The sequence below is a fragment of the Pristiophorus japonicus genome, unplaced genomic scaffold (genome assembly GCF_044704955.1).
Source record: "Pristiophorus japonicus isolate sPriJap1 unplaced genomic scaffold, sPriJap1.hap1 HAP1_SCAFFOLD_629, whole genome shotgun sequence".
NCBI classification, from domain to species: domain Eukaryota; kingdom Metazoa; phylum Chordata; class Chondrichthyes; family Pristiophoridae; genus Pristiophorus; species Pristiophorus japonicus.
Genome location: NW_027254541.1, coordinates 63,322 through 88,304, shown reverse-complemented (window position 1 = coordinate 88,304; position 24,983 = coordinate 63,322). Strand labels below are relative to the sequence as shown.

At 43.5% G+C, this 24,983-nt stretch overlaps 3 non-coding genes across 3 annotated transcripts; all 3 read right to left on the bottom strand.

Moving 5' to 3' along the window:
- Nucleotides 1-947: 947 nt before the first annotated feature.
- Nucleotides 948-1,028, bottom strand: trnas-aga (transfer RNA serine (anticodon AGA)). Its single transcript has one exon. It is a non-coding gene; the product is annotated as a tRNA-Ser (tRNA).
- A 7,767-nt stretch (nucleotides 1,029-8,795) lies between these two features.
- On the bottom strand, nucleotides 8,796-8,876 carry trnas-aga (transfer RNA serine (anticodon AGA)). Its single transcript has one exon. It is a non-coding gene; the product is annotated as a tRNA-Ser (tRNA).
- A 1,878-nt stretch (nucleotides 8,877-10,754) lies between these two features.
- trnas-aga (transfer RNA serine (anticodon AGA)) lies at nucleotides 10,755-10,835 on the bottom strand. The gene has a single exon. It is a non-coding gene; the product is annotated as a tRNA-Ser (tRNA).
- Between the last annotated feature and the right edge of the window lie 14,148 nt (nucleotides 10,836-24,983).

Here is a 24,983-nt window from a genome sequence, read left to right as displayed (position 1 = left end):
TTCACAATTTCATTTCCTTATCGGTTCAGAGTGTCATATTGTTACAGAAAATTGCTGATTCAACCGATGAAAATTCGGTCTCACTGATCAGAATGGGAGGAAATCCGTGTTCCATTAAAGAGATACCAGGAGTGGGGCACGAACCCACACGCGAAAAAACCATTAAAATTTAAGGCCAACGCCTCAACCACTCGGCTGTCCTGGTCCTCTGAGAACCTGCATTCTGTCTCTGTGAGAATCTGGGCTTCAACCCCAACCCCACATACAAACACATGCACATCGGCTTTCAGTGAGCATTTACGAACATTTTTAGTAATATTGAGACGGGGCAACTTTCCTATTCTTTTTCGAGTAATGTACTGGAACTTTCATATCCACCCGAGGGTGCAGACGGAGCTTCAATTTAACATTTCAACATTGCAAAATTCCCCGCGAGCTGCACTTGAGTGTTAGCCAAGATGATAATGCTCAAGTCTCAGAAGTGCGACTTGAACACACAAACTCCCGATTCAGTCGAGAATGCTGCCACTGAACCAAAGCCGATTCAAAAGTTCACAACCTTAATATTTCCCCCAAGTCTTTTTTATAAGTTCCAGGACATACCAAATTCATGGTGATGATTTCCACAGACAGTTGCACATACACAGAGACATATATCGAGATAGACAGACACAGAGACACAAACACACATCACCAAAAATTTGCACGCATCAAAGGGCATACACAGATGCCTTCGTCATCTCGAGGGACAGACAGGCTGAATCACTGTCGCAACTTTGACTGATGTTTGCGATTTTTGAAACGGATCTTTCGTGAATATTGCAGATTAATAAAAATGAGAAAAAAATGTCAGTGTTGAAACATGTGGGACGTTATTCCATCTATCTCAGGATCAGTTTGGCCGAGAACCGGTTAAATTGTGAAATGGAATGGATAACGCTGAGAATCGTAGTCGGCAGCATTCGAACCTGCGCGGGATAACCCAATGGATTTCTAGTCCATCGCCTTAACCACTCGGCCACGACTACTGTGTCGCTGCTTTTTTTTTAAACGTTACTCAGAAGAAACTCAGTCATCCATCTTTGTGCAGCAGACGGCCAAAGACTCCTGAAAAATTCTCCGTTTGCCAAAAATCTGGACGAGGCAATCTCCTCCACCTGTATTTTTACAGTTCCATATTGCTCTGGAACTTTTTAATATGAATCTCTTCCAAGAAACAGAAGTAAAATTCTACAATTTGAAACAACTGCCTCCCCGTCGGGGAATTGAACTCCGGTCTCCCGCGTGACAGGCGGGGATACTCACCACTATACAAACGAGGAACTGACATGTACTGGTTTTGTCAGAGCAGGAATCGAGCCACTGTGAACAGAACTGGACACCATGAGACGTCGACAGACACATTGAGAGACAGAGACAAACCGACAAACAGGGAGAGACAGACAGCGAGATAGAGTCAACGAGAGACAGAAAGTGTGAGTCTGAGAAGGAGAGGCAGACTGAGTTAGAAAAAGTCTCAAACATATACATATACAGAGATGTGTGTGTGTGATCTATTAAGAGAGAGAGGGAAAGAGTGATCGAAAGACAATGATAAAGACAGTGACAAGGAGACAGATGGAGAGAGAGCGATCGAGACTAAAACAGAAAATGATGGAAATACTTCTCAGCTTACAGGCAGGGACTAACAGAGACAGCCAAAGACATGGACAGACCGAAATGATGGGAAAGAGAGAGCCAGTCAGACAAAGAGTCTGAGAGAATCCAATTGGAACAGACGTGGCACGGTGAGAAAGAGACAGATTGAGAGACAGAGACAAACAGAGAAACAGGGTCAGACAGACTGAGTCAGACTGAGAGAGACAAAGACTCAAACATACAAACACATACACAACTCTCTGAAGAGAGAGAGAGAGGTAGAGACCGAGCGACGCAGATACATTTAACAATTTCATTTCATTATCGGTTCAGAGTGTCACATTGTTACAGAAAATTGCTGATTCAACCGATGAAAATCCGGTCTCACTGATCAGAATGGGAGGGAATCCGTGTTCAATTAAAGAGATACCAGGAGTGGGGTACGAACCCACGCGGGAAAAAACCATTAAAATTTAAGGGCAACGCCTCAACCACTCGGCTATCCTGGTCTTGTGAGAACCTGCATTCTGTCTCTGTGAGAATCTGGGCTTCAACCCCAACCCCACATACAAACACATGCACATCGGCTTTCAGTGAGCATTTACGAACATTTTTAGTAATATTGAGACGGGGGCAACTCTCCTATTCTTTTTCGAGTAATGTACTTGAACTTTCATATCCACCCGAGGGTGCAGACGGTGCTTCAATTTAACATTTCATCCGACAGTCAACAGCTTCAACATTGCAAAATTCCCCAAGAGCTGCACTTGAGTGTTAGCCAAGATGATAATGCTCAAGTCTCAGAAGTGCGACTTGAACACACAAACTCCCGATTCAGTCGAGAATGCTGCCACTGAACCAAAGCCGATACAAAAGTTCACAACCTTATTATTTCCCCCAAGTCTTTTTTATAAGTTCCGGGACATCCCAAATTCATGGTGATGATTTCCACAGACAGTTGCACATACACAGAGACATATTTCGAGATAGACAGACACAGAGACACACGCACACATCACCAAAAATTTGCACGCATCAAAGGGCATGCACAGATGCCTTCGTCATCTCGAGGGACAGACAGGCTGAATCACTGTCGCAACTTTGACTGATGTTTGCGATTTTTGAAACGGATCTTTCGTGAATATTGCAGATTAATAAAAATGAGAAAAAAATGTCAGTGTTGAAAGGTGTGGGACGTTATTCCATCTCTCTCAGGATCAGTTTGGCAGAGAACCGGTTAAATTGTGAAAGGGAATGAAAAACGCTGAGAAACGCAGTCGGCAGGATTTGAACCTGCGCGGGATAACCCAATGGATTTCTAGTCCATCGCCTTAACCACTCGGGCACGACTACTGTCTCGCTGCTTTTTTTTAAACGTTACTCAGTAGAAACTCAGTCATCCATCTCTGTGCAGCAGACGGCCAAAGACTCCTGAAAAATTCTCCGTTTGGTAAAAATCTGGAGGAGGCAATCTCCTCTACCTGTATTTTTACAGTTCGATCTTGCTCTGCAATTTTTTAATATGAATCTCTTCCAAGAAACAGAAGTAAAATTCTACATTTTGAAACAACTGCCTCACCGTCGGGGAATTGAACTCCGGTCTCCCGCGTAACAGGCAGGGATACTCACCACTATACTAACGAGGAACTGACGTGTACCAGTTTTGTCAGAGCAGGAATCGAGCCACTGTGAACAGAACTGGACACCATGAGACGTCGACAGACACATGGAGAGACAGAGACAAACCGACAAACAGGGAGAGACAGACAGCGAGATAGAGACAACGAGAGACAGAAAGTGTGAGTCTGAGAAGGAGAGGCAGACTGAGTGAGAAAAAGACTCAAACATATACATATACAGAGATGTGTGTGTGTGATCTATTAAGAGAGAGAGGGAAAGAGTGATAGAAAGACAATGATAAAGACAGTGACAAGGAGACAGATGGAGAGAGAGCGATAGAGACTAAAACAGAAAATGATGGAAATACTTCTCAGCTTACAGGCAGGGACTAACAGAGACAGGCAAAGACATGGACAGACCGAAATGATGGGAAAGAGAGAGCCAGTCAGACAAAGAGTCTGAGAGAATCCAATTGGAACAGACGTGGCACCGTGAGAAAGAGACAGATTGAGAGACAGAGACAAACAGAGAAACAGGGACAGACAGACTGAGTCAGACTGAGAGAGACAAAGACTCAAACATACAAACACATACACAACTCTCTGAAGAGAGAGAGAGCGGTTGAGACCGAGCGACGCAGATACATTTCACAATTTCATTTCATTATCGATTCAGAGTATCACATTGTTACAGAAAATTGCTGATTCACCGATGAAAATCCGGTCTCACTGATCAGAATGGGAGGAAATCCGTGTTCAATTAATGAGATACCAAGAGTGGGGTACGAACCCACGCGGGAAAAACCATTAAAATTTAAGGGCAACGCCTCAACCACTCGGCTATCCTGTTCCTGTGAGAGACTGCATTCTGTCTCTGTGAGAATCTGGGCTTCAACCCCAACAGTAACCCCACATACAAACACATGCACATCGGCTTTCAGTGAGCATTTACGAACATTTTTAGTAATATTGAGACGGGGGCAACTCTCCTATTCTTTTTCGAGTAATGTACTGGAACTTTCATATTCACCCGAGGGTGCAGACGGAGCTTCAATTTAACATTTCATTCGAAAGTCAACAGCTTCAACATTGCAAAATTCCCCAAGAGCTGCACTTGAGTGTTAGCCAAGATGATAATGCTCAAGTCTCAGAAGTGCGACTTGAACACACAAACTCCCGATTCAGTCGAGAATGCTGCCACTGAACCAAAGCCGATACAAAAGTTCACAACCTTATTATTTCCCCCAAGTCTTTTTTATAAGTTCCGGGACATCCCAAATTCATGGTGATGATTTCCACAGACAGTTGCACATACACAGAGATATATTTCGAGATAGACAGACACAGAGACACACGCACACATCACCAAAAATTTGCACGCATCAAAGGGCATGCACAGATGCCTTCGTCATCTCGAGGGACAGACAGGCTGAATCACTGTCGCAACTTTGACTGATGTTTGCGATTTTTGAAACGGATCTTTCGTGAATATTGCAGATTAATAAAAATGAGAAAAAAATGTCAGTGTTGAAAGGTGTGGGACGTTATTCCATCTATCTCAGGATCAGTTTGGCAGAGAACCGGTTAAATTGTGAAATGGAATGAAAAATGCTGAGAATCATAGTCGGCAGGACTCGAACTGCGCGAGATAACCCAATGGATTTCAAATCCATCGCCTTAACCACTCGGCCACGATTACTGTGTCGCTGCTTTTTTAAACGTTACTCAGAAGAAACTCAGTCATCCATCTCTGTGCAGCAGATGGCCAAAGACTCCTGAAAAATATTCCGTTTGCTAAAAATCTGTACGAGGCAATCTCCTCTACCTGTATTTTTACAGTTCGATATTGCTCTGCAATTTTTCAATATGAATCTCTTCCAAGAAACAGAAGTAAAGTTCTACAATTTGAAACAACTGCCTCCCCGTCGGGGAATTGAAACCCGGGCTTCTGCGTGACAGGCAGGGATACTCACCACTATAGTAACGAGGAACCGACGTGCACCAGTTCTATCAGAGCAGGAATCGAGCCACTGTGAACAGAACTGGACACCATGAGACGTCGACAGCCACATTGAGAGACTGAGACAAACCGACAAACAGGGAGAGACAGACACGAAATAGAGACAACGAGAGACAGAAAGTGTGAGTCTGAGAAGGAGAGGCAGACTGAGTGAGAAAAAGACTCAAACATATACATATACAGAGATGTGTGTGTGTGATCTATTAAGAGAGAGAGGGAAAGTGTGTTAGAAAGACAATGATGAAGACAGTGACAAGGAGACAGATGGAGAGAGAGCGATAGAGACTAAAACAGAAAATGATGGAAATACTTCTCAGCTTACAGGCAGGGACTAACAGAGACAGGCAAAGACATGGACAGACCGAAATGATGGGAAAGAGAGAGCCAGTCAGACAAAGAGTCTGAGAGAATCCAATTGGAACAGACGAGGCACCGTGAGCAATTGACAGATTGAGAGACAGAGACAAACAGAGAAACAGGGACAGACAGAGTGAGTCATACTGAGAGAGACAAAGACTCAAACATACAAACACATACACAACTCTCTGAAGAGAGAGAGAGTGGTAGAGACCAAGCGACGCAGATACATTTCACAATTTCATTTCATCATCGGTTCAGAGTTTCAGATTGTTACAGAAAATTGCTGATTCAACCGATGAAAATCCGGTCTCACTGATCAGAATGGGAGGAAATCCGTGTTCAATTGAAGAGATACCAGGAGTGTGGTACGAACCCACGCGGGAAAAAACCATTAAAATTTAAGCCCAACGCCTCAACCACTCGGCTATCTTGGTCCTGTGAGAACCTGCATTCTGTCTCTGTGAGAATCTGGGCTTCAACCCCAACCCCAAATACAAACACATGCACATCGGCTTTCAGTGAGCATTTGCGAACATTTTTAGTAATATTGAGACTGGGGCAACTCTCCTATTCTTTTTCGATAAATGTACTGGAACTTTCATATCCACCCGAGGGTGCAGACGGAGCTTCAATTTAACATTTCATCCGAAAGTCAACAGCTTCAACATTGCAAAATTCCCCAAGAATTGCACTTGAGTGTTAACCAAGATGATAATGCTCAAGTCTCAGAAGTGCGACTTGAACACACAAACTCCCGATTCAGTCGAGAATGCTGCCACTGAAACAAAGCCGATACAAAAGTTCACAACCTTATTATTTCCCCCAAGTTTTTTTTATAAGTTCCGGGACATACCAAATTCATGGTGATGATTTCCACAGACAGTTGCACATACACAGAGACATATATCGAGATAGACAGACACAGAGACACGCACACACACAACCAAAAATTTGCACGCACCAACGGGAATGCACCGATGCCTTCGTCATCTCGAGGGATAGAGAGGCTGAATCACTTTCGTAACTTTGACTGATGTTTGCGATTTTTGAAACGGATGTATCGTGAATATTGCAGATTAGTAAAAATGAGAAAAAAATGTCACTGTTGAAATGTGTGGGACGTTATTCCATCCATCTCAGGATCAGTTTGGCAGAGAACCGGTTAAATTGTGAAATGGAATGAAAGATGATGAGAATCGTAGTCGGCAGGATTCGAACATGCACGGGATAACCCAATGGATTTCTAGTCCATCGTCTTAACCACTCGGCCACGAGTACTTTGTCTCTGCTTTTTTAAACGTTACTCAGAAGAAACTCAGTCATCCATCTCTGTGCAACAGACTGCCAAAGACTCCTGAAAAATTCTCCGTTTGCTAAAAATCTGGACGAGGCAATCTCCTCTACCTGTATTTTTACAGTTCGATATTGCTCTGCAATTTTTCAATATGAATCTCTTCCAAGAAACAGAAGTAAAATTCTACAATTTGAAACAACTGCCTCCCTGTCGGGGAATTGAAACCCTGTCTTCCGCGTGACAGGCAGGAACACTCACCACTATACTAACGAGGAACTGACGTGTACCAGTTCTGTCAGAGCAGGAATCGAGACACTGTGAACAGAGCTGGACACCATGAGAAGTCGACAGACACATTGAGAGACAGAGACAAACCGACAAACAGGGAGAGACAGACAGAGAGATAGAGACAACGAGAGACAGAAAGTGTGAGTCGGAGAAGGAGAGGCAGACTGAGTGAGAAAAAGACTCAAACATATACATATACAGAGATGTGTGTGTGTGATCTATTAAGAGAGAGAGGGAAAGAGTGATAGAAAGACAATGATAAAGACAGTAACAAGGAGACAGATGGAGAGAAAGCGATAGAGACTAAAACAGAAAATGATGGAAATACTTCTCAGCTTACAGGCACGGACTAACAGAGACAGGCAAAGACATGGACAGACCGAAATGATGGGAAAGAGAGAGCCAGTCAGACAAAGAGTCTGAGAGAATCCAATTGGAACAGACGTGGCACCGTGAGAAAGAGACAGATTGAGAGACAGAGACAAACAGAGAAACAGGGACAGACAGAGTGAGTCAGACTGAGAGAGACAAAGACTCAAACATACAAACACATACACAACTCTCTGAAGAGAGAGAGAGAGGTAGAGACCGAGCGACGCAGATACCTTTCACAATTTCATTTCATTATCGGTTCAGAGTGTCACATTGTTACAGAAAATTGCTGATTCAACCGATGAAAATCCGGTCTCACTGATCAGAATGGGAGGAAATCCGTGTTCAATTCAAGAGATACCAGGAGTGGGGTACGAACCCACGCGGGAAAAAAACCATTAAAATTTAAGGCCAGCGCCTCAACCACTCGGCTATCCTGGCCCTGTGAGAACCTGCATTCTGTCTCTGTGAGAATCTGGGCTTCAACCCCAACCCCACATACAAACACATGCACATCGGCTTTCAGTGAGCAGTTACGAACATTTTTAGTAATATTGAGACGGGGGCAACTCTCCTATTCTTTTTCGAGTAATGTACTGGAACTTTCATATCCACCCGAGGGTGCAGACGGAGCTTCAATTTAACATTTCATCCGAAAGTCAACAGCTTCAACATTGCAAAATTCCCCAAGAGCTGCACTTGAGTGTTAGCCAAGATGATAATGCTCAAGTCTCAGAAGTGCGACTTGAACACACAAACTACCGATTCAGTCTAGAATGCTGCCACTGAACCAAATCCGATACAAAAGTTCACAACCTTATTATTTCCCCCAAGTCTTTTTTATAAGTTCCAGGACATACCACATTCATGGTGATGATTTCCACAGACAGTTGCACATACACAGAGACATATATAGAGATAGACAGACACAGAGACACGCACACACATAACCAAAAATTTGCACGCACCAACGGGAATGCACAGATGCCTTCGTCATCTCGAGGGAGAGACAGGCTGAATGACTGTCGCAACTTTGACTGATGTTTGCGATTTTTAAAACGGATGTATCGTGAATATTGCAGATTGGTAAAAATGAGAAAAAAATGTCAGTGTTGAAAGGTGTGGGACGTTATTCCATCCATCTCAGGATCAGTTTGACAGAGAACCGGTTAAATTGTGAAATGGAATGAAAAATGATGAGAATCGTAGTCGGCAGGATTCGAACCTGCGCGGGATAACCCAATGGATTTCTAGTCCATCGCCTTAACCACTCGGCCACGACTACTGTGTCGCTGCTTTTTTAAACGTTACTCAGAAGAAACTCAGTCATCCATCTCTGTGCAGCAGACGGCCAAAGACTCCTGAAAAATTCTCCGTTTGCTAAAAATCTGGACGAGGCAATCTCCGATACCTGTATTTTTATAGTTCGATATTGCTCTGGAACTTTTTAAGATGAATCTCTTCCAAGAAACAGAAGTAAAATTCTACAATTTGAAACAACTGCCTCCCCGTCGGGGAATTGAAACCCGGTCTCCCGCGTGACAGGCAGGAATACTCAACACTATAGTAACGAGGAACCGACGTGCACCAGTTCTGTCAGAGCAGGAATCGAGCCACTGTGAACAGAACTGGACACCATGAGACGTCGACAGACACATTGAGAGACAGAGACAATCCGACAAAAAGGGAGAGACAGACACGAAATAGAGACAACGAGAGACAGAAAGTGTGAGTCTGAGAAGGAGAGGCAGACTGAGTGAGAAAAAGACTCAAACATATACATATACAGAGATGTGTGTGTGTGATCTATTAAGAGAGAGAGGGAAAGAGTGATAGAAAGACAATGATAAAGACAGTGACAAGGAGACAGATGGAGAGAGAGCGATAGAGACTAAAACAGAAAATGATGGAAATACTTCTCAGCTTACAGGCAGGGACTAACAGAGACAGGCAAAGACATGGACAGACCGAAATGATGGGAAAGAGAGAGCCAGTCAGACAAAGAGTCTGAGAGAATCCAATTGGAACAGACGTGGCACCGTGAGAAATTGACAGATTGAGAGACAGAGACAAACAGAGAAACAGGGACAGACAGAGTGAGTCATACTGAGAGAGACAAAGACTCAAACATATAAACACATACACAACTCTCTGAAGAGAGAGAAAGAGGTAGAGACCGAGCGACGCAGATACCTTTCACAATTTCATTTCATTATCGGTTCAGAGTGTCACATTGTTACAGAAAATTGCTGATTCAACCGATGAAAATCCGGTCTCACTGATCAGAATGGGAGGAAATCCGTGTTCAATTCAAGAGATACCAGGAGTGGGGTACGAACCCACGCGGGAAAAAAACCATTAAAATTTAAGGCCAGAGCCTCAACCACTCGGCTATCCTGGCCCTGTGAGAACCTGCATTCTGTCTCTGTGAGAATCTGGGCTTCAACCCCAACCCCACATACGTTTACATGCACATCGGCTTTCAGTGAGCAGTTACGAACATTTTTAGTAATATTGAGACGGGGGCAACTCTCCTATTCTTTTTCGAGTAATGTACTGGAACTTTCGTATCCACCCGAGGGTGCAGACGGAGCTTCAATTTAACATTTCATCCGAAAGTCAACAGCTTCAACATTGCAAAATTCCCCAAGAGCTGCACTTGAGTGTTAGCCAAGATGATAATGCTCAAGTCTCAGAAGTGCGACTTGAACACACAAACTCCCGATTCAGTCTAGAATGCTGCCACTGAACCAAATCCGATACAAAGGTTCACAACCTTATTATTTCCCCCAAGTCTTTTTTATAAGTTCCAGGACATACCACATTCATTGTGATGATTTCCACAGACAGTTGCACATACACAGAGACATATATAGAGATAGACAGACACAGAGACACGCACACACATAACCAAAAATTTGCACGCACCAACGGGAATGCACAGATGCCTTCGTCATCTCGAGGGAGAGACAGGCTGAATCACTGTCGCAACTTTGACTGATGTTTGCGATTTTTGAAACGGATGTATCGTGAATATTGCAGATTAATAAAAATGAGAAAAAAATGTCAGTGTTGAAAGGTGTGGGACATATTCCATCCATCTCAGGATCAGTTTGACAGGGAACCGGTTAAATTGTGAAATGGAATGAAAAATGATGAGAATCGTAGTCGGCAGGATTCGAACCTGCGCGGGATAACCCAATGGATTTCTAGTCCATCGCCTTAACCACTCGGCCACGACTACAGTGTCGCTGCTTTTTTAAACGTTACTCAGAAGAAACTCAGTCATCCATCTCTGTGCAGCAGACGGCCAAAGACTCCTGAAAAATTCTCCGTTTGCTAAAAATCTGGACGAGGCAATCTGTGATACCTGTATTTTTATAGTTCGATATTGCTCTGGAACTTTTTAAGATGAATCTCTTCCAAGAAACAGAAGTAAAATTCTACAATTTGAAACAACTGCCTCCCCGTCGGGGAATTGAAACCCGGTCTCCCGCGTGACAGGCAGGGATACTCACCACTATAGTAACGAGGAACCGACGTGCACCAGTTCTGTCAGAGCAGGAATCGAGCCACTGTGAACAGAACTGGACACCATGAGAAGTCGACAGACACATTGAGAGACAGAGACAAACCGACAAACAGGGAGAGACAGACACGAAATAGAGACAACGAGAGACAGAAAGTGTGAGTCTGAGAAGGAGAGGCAGACTGAGTGAGAAAAAGACTCAAACATATACATATACAGAGATGTGTGTGTGTGACCTATTAAGAGAGAGAGGGGAAGAGTAATAGAAAGACAATGATAAAGACAGTGACAAGGAGACAGATGGAGAGAGAGCGATAGAGACTAAAACAGAAAATGATGGAAATACTTCTCAGCTTACAGGCAGGGACTAACAGAGACAGGCAAAGACATGGACAGACCGAAATGATGGGAAAGAGAGAGCCAGTCAGACAAAGAGTCTGAGAGAATCCAATTGGAACAGACGTGGCACCTTGAGAAATTGACAGATTGAGAGACAGAGACAAACAGAGAAACAGGGACAGACAGAGTGAGTCATACTGAGAGAGACAAAGACTCAAACATATAAACACATACACAACTCTCTGAAGAGAGAGAGAGTGGTAGAGACCAAGCGACGCAGATACATTTCACAATTTCATTTCATCATCGGTTCAGAGTTTCAGATTGTTACAGAAAATTGCTGATTCAACCGATGAAAATCCGGTCTCACTGATCAGAATGGGAGGAAATCCGTGTTCAATTGAAGAGATACCAGGAGTGGGGTACGAACCCACGCGGGAAAAAACCATTAAAATTTAAGGCCAACGCCTCAACCACTCGGCTATCCTGGTCCTGTGAGAACCTGCATTCTGTCTCTGTGAGAATCTGGTCTTCAACCCCAACCCCACATACAAACAGATGCACATCGGCTTTCAGTGAGCATTTACGAACATTTTTAGTAATATTGAGACGGGGGCAACTCTCCTATTCTTTTTCGAGTAATGTACTGGAACTTTCATATCCACCCGATGGTGCAGACGGAGCTTCAATTTAACATTTCATCCGAAAGCCAACAGCTTCAACTTTGCAAAATTCCCCAAGTGCTGCACTTCATTGTTAGCCAAGATGATAATACTCAAGTCTCAGAAGTGCGACTTGAACACACAAACTCCCGATTCAGTCGAGAATGCTGCCACTGAACCAAAGCCGATACAAAAGTTCACAACCTTATTATTTCCCCCAAGTCTGTTTTCTAAGTTCCAGGGCATACCAAATTCATGGTGATGATTTCCACATACAGTTGCACATAAAAATGAGAAATATATAGAGATAGACAGACATAGAGACACACAAACACAGAACCAAAAATTTGCACCCACCAACGGGCATGCACAGATGCCTTCGTCATCTCGAGGGATAGACAGGCTAAATCACTGTCGCAACTTTGACTGATGTTTGCGATTTTTGAAACGGATGTATCGTGAATATTGCAGATTCGTAAAAATGAGAAAAAAATGTCAGTGTTGAAAGGTGTGGGACGTTACTCCATCTATCTCAGGATCAGTTTGGCAGAGAACCGGTTAAATTGTGAAATGAAATGAAAAATGCTGAGAATCATAGTCGGCAGGATTCGAATCTGCGCAGGATAACCCAATGGATTTTTAGTTTATCGCCTTAATCACTCGGCCACGACTACTGTGTCGCTGCCTTTTTAAACGTTTCTCAGAAAAAACTCATTCATCCATCTCTGTGCAGCAGACGGCCAAAGACTCCTGAAAAATTCTCCGTTTGCTAAAAATCTGGACGAGGCAATCTCCTCTACCTGTATTTTTACAGTTCGATATTGCTCTGGAACAAACAGGGAGAGACAGACAGCGAGATAGACACAACGATAGACAGAATGTGTGAGTCTGAGAAGGAGAGACAGACTGAGTGAGAAAAAGACTCAAACATATTCATATACCATTTGCCTTCTTCACCGCCTGTTGTAACTGCATGTCAACTTTCAATGACTGATGTACCACGACACGCAGCTCCCATTATACCTCCCCTTTTCCTAATCTGCCGCCATACAGATAATATTCTGCCTTCGTGTTTTTGCCACCAAAGTGGATAACCTCACAATTATTCACATTATACTGCATCTGCCATGCATTTGCCCACTCACCTAATCTGTCCAAGTCAACCTGCAGCCTCTTAGCGTCCTCCTCACAGCTCGCACCGCCACCCTGTTAGTATCATCTGCAAACTTGAAGATATTACACTCAATTCCTTCATCTAAATCATTAATGTATATTGTAAATAGCAGGGGTCCCAGCACTGAGCCCTGTGGCACCCCACTAGTCACTGCCTGCTTTTCTGAAAAGGACCCGTTGATCCCGACTCTCTGCTTCCTGTCTGCCAACCAGTTCTCTATCCACGCCAGTACATTACCCCCTGGTTCCCCTTGTCCACTATACTAGTTACATCCTCAATAAATTCCAGAAGATTTGTCAAGCTTGATTTCCCTTTCATAAATTCATGCAGTTTGGACCGATCCTGTCATTGCTTTACAAATGCACTGCTATTTCATCTTTAATAATTGATTCCTACATTTTCCACACTACTGATGTCAGGCTAACCGGTCTATAATTATCCGTTTTCTATCTCCCTCCTTTTTTAAAATGTGGTGTTACATTAGTTACTCTCCAGTCCATACGAACTGATCTGGAGTCCATGGACTGTTGGAAAATGATCACCAATTAATCCGCTATTTCTAGGGCCACTTCTTTAAGTACTTTCCAATGCAGACTATCAGGCCCCGGGGATTTATCGGTCTTCAATCCCATCAATTTCCCTAACACAATTACCTGACTAATAAGGATTTCCTTCAGTTCCTCCTTCTCGCTAGATATTTGGTGCCCTAGTATTTTGGAAGGTTATGCGTGTCTTCCTTCGTGAAGACAGAAACAAAGTAATTGTTCAACTGGTCTACCATTTCTTTGTTCCCCATTATAAATTCACCTGAATCTGACTGCAAGGGACCGACGTTTGACTTCTCTAATCTTTTTGTCTTCACATATCTGTAGAACTTTATTATGTTTCCAACAAGCTTCCTCTCATTATCTATTTTCCCCTTCCTAATTAAACCCTTTGTCCTCCTATGCTGAATTCTAAATTTCTCCCAGTCCTCAGGTTACGGCTTTTTCTGGCCAATGTATATGCCTCTTCCTTGCATTTAACACTATCCTTAATTTCCCTTGTTAGCTACGGTTGAACTACCTTCCCCGTTTTATTTTTACTCCAGACATGGAAATACAATTGTTGAAGTTCATCCATGTGATTTTTAAATGTTTGCCATGGCCTATCCACCGTCAACCCCTTTAAGTATCATGTGCAAGTCTATTCTAGCCAATTCACGTCTCATACCATCGAAGTTACCTTTCCTTAAGTTCAGGATCCTAGTCTCTTATTTAACTGTGTCACTTGCCACCTTAATAAAGAATTCTACCTTATTATGGTCAATCTTCCCCAAGGGGCCTCGCACAACAAGATTGCTAATTAGTCCTTTCTCATTACACATCACCCAGTCTAGGATGGCCAGCCCTCTAGATGGTCCCTCTGTGCATATCTGAACGGAATATATGGAATTAAGGCAGTAAGGTAAACGGGATATATGAAAATGTATAAGCCATGGAAGAATAGCTGGGAGAATGTCAGATTGCAAATAGTGCAACATCAGCATAGCTAACAGTCTGTCTCAATGTTTCAAGTCACTACTCCTGCCAATAACATCTAATTGTAACATGAATAGTCACACCACTAGATTGGAACATTTAGAGGCAATGCTTGAGCTTTCAAGAAAAACATCTCATATAGATTGACTAATGAGTGGCTGAGTTAGACTGTCAATCCATTTGTATTTTGTTATCTGATTTCAAAACTGTATAACTGTTAACGCTTTACGATGTAACTTCACCTATCCGTAGGGAGTGTGTACGCTCTATCCAGAGAGTATATCTTCTGTCTGATAGGTCTTACGGGCCGCTAATAAAGACTGCTTTGTTCAAAGCACAAGAGGTATTCGACTCAGTAATTTTACTGAACCAGATTGAGGTAAAAGAATCCAGGAATTTACATTTGGTGTCAGAAGTGGGATCTCAACGGACGACTGCCGAAAACTTGCGAATTAAGAGCCAGTCTAGCCTTGGACGAGACGAGGGGAAAATGGCCACTGGAGTGAGTATGATTTCAATACTGCTGCAGTTTCCCTCGGTTTCAAAAGTCTGAGGAAAGTTTAGCCACTCGCTGGTTCTCAGGTACTGTCTGAACGAGATCCAGGACAATCTGGTGAATACCTTTCAAACTTAGAATAGGGATAGAGATAGGGAAATTACGCGATGACGCAAACCAAGCAGCGACTTGGAAAGATAGGTTATAGTTAGAGCTAGATAGGGATGATCAATCATGGATCCAAAAATTTATAGGAAAGAAAAGATACTCTTGTGAATATCTGTTTAAATGAGAAATGCTTCTGTGATTTTTACTGTAAAAAAAAGCCGGGGAGTTGTGGTTTGTTTTATCTCAAACAGAATGAAAGTTTGTTTTAACCCTTCGTAGTGTTGTCCTGTATGTGGGAAGTTTAAGAGTGTGAATATTATTGAATTACATATATTCTGATGATAAGTTACGGAGCCAGGAAATGCCAAAAGGATAGGTTTGTTGAAAAAAAAAAGAAAAAATTACATGGACCAGGTGGTTTAAAAAAAAAGAAAAACTTGTTGAAAGAAAACATTCAGAGAAGGCACAGCAAAACAACTGAGATGGATTCAAAAGGATTTTAAAAAAAAAATTATATTAAATAACACGACCTTGAGACTGGAACAATTGAGATAACGAAAAGCAGTTCACGGCCTACGTGCCAGACTTCTCTCTAGTTATAAAAAAAAGTAACGTACTAAATAGGTGCTGAAAGAAAAAAATGTTCTGAGATTTTAAATTATGAAAAAAATACATCACTCCTGTCCAGTTGGCAGAAAAGCTCGATTAAATTAGGGCTTTCATTGACTGATTGAATTTAAACTGCGCAGTAACGCGAAAGGATAGAGAAATTTGGAGACTAAAAGAAATTAATTGAGGCTCATAAGAAATCAAATTTAGAAAGTTAGGCTCACAGGGAATAAAATGGGGATTTAAATAGAGGATAGGTGTTCAACTCAGGTACGACGTCGACCTTGTATATCACTTGGCCCTTCTAGGCTCTGATTGAATTTAAAAAAAAAACAAACCCCGCAGCAACTCGGAAGCTAGGGCCGACGCGAACGCGCAGCGGCGCAGACGCACAAACAACGCAAGACGCGCAGCGGTGCGAGCGTGCGGCCGAGAGGAGAAGGGCCGAAGCGAATGCGCAGGGAAGCGAATGCGCAGTGAAGCGAACGCACAGTGATGAAAACGCGCAATGACGTAGACGCGCAGTGATGTAAACGCGCAGTGACGCCGACGCGTAGTGACGCAGAGGCGCAGCAACGCGAATCGCAAAAGTCAGTGCTAATGGCAGTAAGTCTTTGTAAGTCTTAAGTGTTTAGAGTTTTAAGTAAAGTTTTAATTATTGAAATCGCGCGGCGACGCGAACCGCGTGGCGATGCGGGTAAGTGTTAGTAGTCTTTGTCTATTTTGTATTGAAATCGCGCGGCGACGCGGGTAAGTATTAGAAGTCCTTGTTTATCTTTTAAAGTTTTAAGTATCTTAACTCGCGCGGCGACGTGAGCCACGGGTCGACGTGGATTGCGCGGTGACGTGAACTGCGAGGCAACGCGGATTGCGCGGCGACGTGAACTGCGAGGCGACGTGGTAGTTTTAGTATTGAAATCGCGCGGCGACGCGAACCGCGCGGCGATGCGGGTAAGTGTTAGCATTAGTAAAGTTTGGTTATTTGGAGTTAGTTAAAGTCAGTGTTAGTTTCTGTAAAGTCTGTGTCTATATTTAAGTTTGTTTAAATTGCATGACGACACGAACGCGTAGCGACACAGTAATACGAGGGGCAGTGTGAAAATGGGTAATCAGTTAGATAAAACCACGGATGCGGATAGTCTGCTAAAAAGCTATGTGAGGAATTCCCTGAAAGAGCTGAAGACTTTAGAAAATTATCAGGAGCCCTGAATAAATTATTAGGGGATGACCAGTGGCCTCTAGGTGGCGCTAGAAGCGTAGAGGTAGCAAAAAACGCACAGGGATTAATTTGGAGAAGGGGACGAGGAAAAGGGGATAAAAATTTAATTGCAACCTGGCGACATTATTGCCAGAAATTAAAAGATGCATCACTTCTGTCAAGTTGGCAAACAAATGCTATTAAATTAGGACTTGCATTGACAGAGGGAACACATGTTAAAACTGCAGATGTCTTCAAAAAAAGAAGAGAATGTGCGCACGAGAAACTTACTAAGAGATCCTCTGGGACCTCTGAGAAAGGTATTGAGCAATTACGAGTTAAAATGGCTGGCATTGTGTTAACCGAGGCTGATGATGAAATTGATGAGTGGTCACGGACTCAGCGCCCAACGGCGCCTCCCGCACCCTCTGGCCTCTTGCTCCAGTTCTCTTCCCAACACCCTCCACCTAACACTCCGGTAAAAAGAGTTAGGAACAACCCCATATCACCAAAGCAACTAACCCAAACTGACTCCTCATCCTCTGATAGTGATACGGATCCCCAGTTCACAGGCAATATAGCCGAAAGGACCAGATCTCACACTCGAAATGGCAGAACTATATCTCAAACACCCCCGCCGATCGAGACGCAGAACTGTCAAGCAGTCAGACAGCTCCGAAACATCCTCCGACCTAGAAATGATTTCCAAGATCCCAAAGTCCCAACACCAATTCCCTGTCAGACCAATGCCAAACCCTGATGCACAACAAGCTGCAGACCACCTCTCTATAGATGTCTGTGATCTTCAAACAACTATTTGATTGCTCACGCTATCCGGACAGATGCAGAGGACAGTTAGATATTATTGGCAGGAAAAGAAAGGGGAGGGGGGAGGTGCACCCCCAACCCGGGTCAAGACAGAATACATGACTAGAAAGGAAGAGCCATCTCGGGAGGAAGAATCAATAGAACCGTAGTGTTGCATACAGGATTGGATGAATAAGCAAGGATACGGTTATACTAAACAACCAAACGGGCCGAGCCCTGCTAATAAACCTCCCTATTTTCCCCGGCATGGTATGGGAAGAGGCCGGGACTGGGTAAGAGGAATTGACTGTATTAATTGTGGAAAGGAAGGACATTGGAATAAAAATTGCCCCTACCGTCAACATGGAAAAGGAAGAGGAGGGGGGGGGCAAGGGGGGAGAGGTGGATTTTACACTAACTTCTCCCAGAACAACCCCTTTGGTCACTTGTCCCCCAATTGACTACACAGCTTGATTGTGCAGGGATCCTCCCCGGACGACGAACCCATTCTGAATGAGTGGCAACCCTTTTTGATAGATACGGGAGCCTTCATGCCTTCTGTACAATCAAAGCTTAAACTCCCTGCCTCTACTGAAACACAGGAACTTTCAGGATTCCTGGGACAAATCTCGACATTCCCAGTGTCAGAACCGGTTAAAATGGGTTACCAGGAAGAATCGGTGGAACATCGAGTTGTTATCACAACCAATCTGGACTGTAACTTGATGGCTAGAGACCTCCTCCGCAAATTCCAGTTGCATTTGGAGTGTGGAGATAATGGGATTATTGTAAAACAGGAAACCCTTAAGCGGCAGTATTATACCACTAGAACCCCTCAGTGGTGGTCTCTGGACCTGCCGCAGGCTCCCTATCACGTGACCCTAGCATACGATCCCAGTGGAAAGAATCAGGCCCTGCAGAACTCTTATCAGGATCACGAAGGGGAAGTGAAGGGAATTCTATTGAGGGCTAGAGTGACTGAACTGGAAAGAGAGGCAGATTTTGTGGAAGTGAATAAGAATCTGTGGAAACAGCCCCTAACAATAGCACCACATATTGCTCGTGAAGTATTAGCCCCTCACCATGCTAAAGATTTGGGAGTTATGGTACGCAAGGCCATAGATGAGGCTGACCCTACCAGCCGGGATGTGCAAATCGTAAAACATGGCCGAACAGTCCAATTTCATGGGGACCCCGAGAAGGTCTTAAAGACTCTACAGCATCATACTGGCTCGGACATACCTGACTATGTGGATCCTCATGTGTGGGCAGAGGACCCCTCCCAAGTGGGTTATACTCCCATTGATCCGATTGAGATCCCAGTGCAGGGCAATCACAGGCAATCCTAAACTGACCTTTCGGCACTGTACTGCAATTAATCCGGCCTGTATTCTTACTGAGCCACCCCAAGATGAGGAAGAACCCAGTCATGATTGATTATGTATGTTGACGGAAGTACTTCTATTAATCCAGAAGATACACGAATCTCAGGATACGCCATAGTAAACTAGGAGAATCAGGTCTTGGAATCTGCAGCTTTGAAACCGCCTATTCTGCCCAATAAGCTGAACTATTCGCCCTTACCAGAGCCTGTATCCTGGCTAAAGACCTTAAGGTTAATATCTATACCGACTCTGGGTATGCCTTTGGGGTGGTCCATGATTTCGGACAATTATGGAAAAATAGAGGATTCCTAACATCACAGGGGAATGAGATATCTCATAAACAGTTAGTATCTGATTTGTTGCAAGCCGTCATGTTCCCCAAACGCATTGCCATTGTCAAATGTATCGCCCATACTACCGGAAATTCTCTGGTTGATATAGGGAATCGTTGTCCTGACCAAGAGGCCAAACAGGCCTCTCGTGACCAACAGATGGTAGTGCCTAAAATTATGAGTCAGACTAAAAATCCTGCGAAGGATAAGTTAGCCTCGGAAAAACCAATGCCATCCATCCAAGATGTTATAAAAGCACAGGGGGACGCTCCTGAAAAAGATAAACTGTTGTGGAAATATTATGCATGTACTTATGACAATGTTTCTAAACTCTGGACCATTCCCGCGGAACAGACTTGCATGTCTGAAGAGTTGGCCTCATGGGTTATAGAATGTCTGCATTTTGCTATTCATTGTGGAGCAAGGGCAACAAGTGATACGCTTTTGGCTACTTGGTGGCACCCTAGACTCCAGGCGCTCACGCAGAACATCAGTAGTCGTTGCCTGGTTGGCCAGCAACATAATCCAGGGAAGGGAGTCCCCTGTAATTGGGGTAAAACGCCCCTTCCCGAAGGTCCCTTTGAGACATTTCAGTTGGACTACATTGAGTTGCAAAAAGTTCAGTGTTACAAATATGTGTTAGTAATAGTAGATGTGTTTAGCAGTTGGATTGAAGCCTACCCTAACCTGGACAATAAGACTCAGACTATTGTTAAGGTGTTAATGAGGGAAATTGTTCCTAGATATTAGATCTCAGCTAGACTAATGACCACCTATGTTCTTTCTCTGACTCAGGCTCTGCGACTAGTTCACAACGAGGTTCTAGATGCTCACCTCGACCTCCCAGTTTTACCCGAATTGTCCCTCGTGGCACCAGGGAAGTATGGATTCGGAAGGGATTAAAGCCACAATGGGAGGGGCCTTTTTAGGTGTCACTCACTAACCCCACTGCAGCCAAGGTTGAGGGGAAAAGTGCCTGGGTTCACCTGCACCACTGCAAGCTCATCAACATTTAAACAAATTTTGCTGGTTAGTCTAATTCCTATTTCTGCTCCAGGTCTCCTCTTCCCCATAGGTGAACAAGGCAGTTGAAGGAGGATCAGTTTGAAATTTTACCCGTAAGACAGCCAAATACACTGACGGAGACCTGAAGAAGGGAAACGGGAAAACAGAACTATTTTTATCAGCTAAATAATTGGACTATTTCTAAGATGAGACTGTGTCTGTATGCCACTGTCTGCATAATAGTGTTGATATATGACAGTTTTGGCGCACGGGAAGGAAGACAAAGGCGGGAGCTCCATGTAAACACCTTTTTGTATACATCTTACTTTTATGCGGAAAAAGGGCGCTTCACTAGATGCTGGGTGTGTTCACATATCCCTATACATTCCAAAGGGGGAATTCCTTTGCGCACCGTTCCCCTGACCCTAACTGAGACTGTTAGATGGATTCAAAGAAACGATATTGGAACAGGTAGCGAACAGCACTGCTTAGGCTCTGGAGGGCATCACAGCTGAAATGATAGTGATAAGGACCGTAGCATTACAGAACCGAATGGCCCTCGATTACCTGTTAGCTGAGAAGGGGGGAACGTGTGCCCTGATAGGATCTGAATGTTGCACTTACATTCCTGATAGTTCAGAAAACATAACCCACCTTGCCGATCACATAAGGAGGGAGGTGAAAAAGTTATCCACACCAGCAAAAGAACTTAGCAGGTTTGATTGGTTTCTGGGTGAGTCTTGGAGATCCTATCTAATACATGGGGCAATTGTTCTCATCGTAATTACCTGCTGTTTGATTGTTGGTTGCCTTAACCTCTGCTGTAAAGTAATGACAAGGTTAGCAGACCCTCTTGTGGTCAAGGGTTCCCGGGTTATGATCCAACAAACTAGCGAACTACTCAACAATGCAATACTCATAGAATGATCCTAAATGTTATCATAGAATGATAAAAGGGGGTATGTGGATATCTGAACGGAATATATGGAATTAAGGCAGTAAGGTAAACGGGATATATGAAAATGTATAAGCCATGGAGGAATAGCTGGGAGAATGTCAGATTGCAAATAGCATAGCTAACAGTCTGTCTCAAGGTTTCAAGTCACTACTCCTGCCAATAACATCTAATTGTAACATGAATAGTCACACCACTAGATTGGAACATTTAGAGGCAATGCTTGAGCTTTCAAGAAAAACATCTCATATAGATTGACTAATGAGTGGCTGAGTTAGACTGTCAATCCATTTGTATTTTGTTATCTGATTTCAAAACTGTATAACTATTAATGCTTTACGATGTAACTTCACCTATCCGTAGGGTGTGTGTACGCTCTATCCAGAGAGTATATCTTCTGTCTGATGGGTCTTACTGGCCGGTAATAAAGACTGCTTTGTTCAAAGCACAAGAGGTATTCGACTGAGTAATTTTTCTGAACCAGATTAAGGTAAAAGAATCCAGGAATTTACACCTCGACATCCTCCTCCACCGTATTGCTTCCTGTTTGGTTGACCCAATCTACATGTAGAGTAAGGTCTTGATAACTGCTGTATCTTTATGGCACACATCCCTAATTTCTTGTTGGATGCTGTTCCCAACTTCACTTCGACTGTTTACTGATCTCTACAAACTCCTCTAGCGTTTTCTTCCCTTTGGTATTCCGCAGCTCCACCCATACATGTTCCACATCATCCAAGCTAATGTCGTTCCTTACTATTGCCTTAATTTCCTCTTTAACCAGCAATGCTACCCCACCACCTTTTCATTTCTGTCTGTGCTTCCTGAATGTTGAATTCCCAGCCTTGGTCACCCTGGAGCTATGTCTCCATCATGCCAATTATACCATACTCAGTAATTGCTGCTGGGCAGTTAATTCTTCCACTTTATTACGAATACTCCTCGCAATGAGGCACAGAGCCTTCAGGCTTGTTATTTTAGTACATTTTGACCCTGAAAACTTTCCTGTAAAGTGGCTCGATTTGATTTCTGCCCTCCACCTTTACTTTTATTTTTTCTCTTCTGCGCCCCTTCTACATCCTTCTGTCTCCCGTCGCCCTGCCATATTACTTTAAACATGCCCCAACACTAGAAAACACTCCCCCTTGGACATTGTTTCTGGTCCTGCCCAGCTGCAGACCTTCCGGTTTAGTTCTGGTCCCACATCCCCCCCAGAACCGGTTCCAAAGTCCCACGAATTGAATCCCTCCCATCTGCACCACATTTCAAGCCACGTATTCACGTGAGCTATCCTGCGATTACTGCTCCGACTAGCAGGTGGCACTGGTAGCAATCCTGAGTTTGCGACCTTTGAGGTCCTACTTTTTAATTTAACTCCGAGCTCCCTGAATTCAGCTTGTCGGTCCTCAGACAGAGTGAGTCAGAGAGTGACAGAGACTCAAACATATACAGGGCTCTCTCAAGATAGAGAGTGAGAGGCACAGATACATTTCACGATTCCATTTCTTTGTCAGTTGAGAGTGCGACAGAGTTACAAATTCAACAGAAGCCATTCGGGTAACACTGAGCAGGATGGGAGAAAATCGGTGTTAAATTCAAGAGTTACCAGGAGTGGGATTCGACACCACGCGGGTATAAACCCATTTGATCTTAAATGCAACGACATATACACTCGGCCATTCGGGACTTGTGAACCTTCACATTCTGTCTCTGTGAGAATCTGGGATTGAGCTCCACCCTCACAGACACACGCATACACAGAGGTTTTCAGTGAGCATTTCAGAATATTTATATAAAAGTGACACGGGGCAACTCACTACTCTTTATCGAATAATGCTGTTGGAACTTTAACATTCACCCGAGAGAGCAGACAGAGCTTCAATTTAACATTTCATCCGAAATTCAACAGCTTCGACAATGCAAAATTCTGCAAGTACTGCACTTGAGTGTCAGCCAAGATTATATGCTCAAGTCTCAGGAGTGGGACTTGAAGTCGAAAATACTGCCGCTGAACCAAAGCCGATATCAAATGTCACAACCGTATTATTTTCCCCAAGTCTTTTTAACAAGTTCCAGTACATACCAAATTCATGGTGATGATATCCAGACAGTTGCACACACACAGTGACATACATACAGATAGGCACACATAGAGACACACATACACTACCAAAAATGTACATGCACCAACGGCCATACACAGAGTGCCTTAGACATATAGAGGGATAGACAGGCTGAATCACTGTCGCTAATTTGGCTGATTTTTGCGTTTTTCTATCCCTATGTATCGTGAATATTGCAGATTAATGTAAATTAGAAAAAATGTCAGTGTTGAAAGGTGTGGGACATTATTCTACCTAACTCTGGATCCGTTTTGCAGAGATCTGGTTAAATTGTGAAATGGAATGAAAAATGCTGAAATCAGTAGTCGGCAGGATCGAACCTGCGCAGGAAAACCCCAATGAGTTTCTTCGTCCGTTGCATTCACCAACCAGGCACGATACTGGGTTTCTGCTTCTTTAAATGTTACTCAGATAAAACTCAATCATCTATCTCTCTGCATCAGAACGCCACAGTGTCCTGAAAAAGTCTCCGTTTCCGAAAAATTTGGAAGAGCCAATCTCCTCTTGCTGTATTTTTACTCTTCTATGTTGCTCTGGAACTTTTAATATGAATCTATACCTAATAACAGAAGTACAATTCTACATTTCGAAAATGCTTCCTCCCGCATGACAGGCGGGGATACTCACGACGATACTAACGAGGTGCTGACGGGTGTAGATTTTGAGACAGCAGGAATCGCGCTGTGAAAAGAACTGGCCACCATGAGAAAGAGACAGACATATTGAGAGACAGACACAAAAAGAGAAACAGGGAGAGACAGACAGCGAGCTAGAGAAATAGAGTGAGTGAGCAAGTGTGAGACTGAGAGGGATAGGCAGACTGAGTGAGACAAAGACTCAAACACACACATACACAGAGATGTGTGTTTGTGTGCTCCATAAAGAGAGGGAAGCAAATAGTAATGGAAAGCCAGAGACAAAGACAAAGACATGGACAAAGAGAGCAACAAAGAGAGAGAGAGATAGTGAGAGAGAAGATAGAGAGAGACAGAGATAAACACAAAAATGATGGAAATACTCAACAGGTTAGAGACAGGGTCGAACAGAGACAGGCAAAGAGAGACAGACAGGCAGAGACATCGACAGACAGTGATGATGGGAAAGAGAGAGACATCAGACAGAGAGACTGAGAGAATCCCTTTGGAACAGA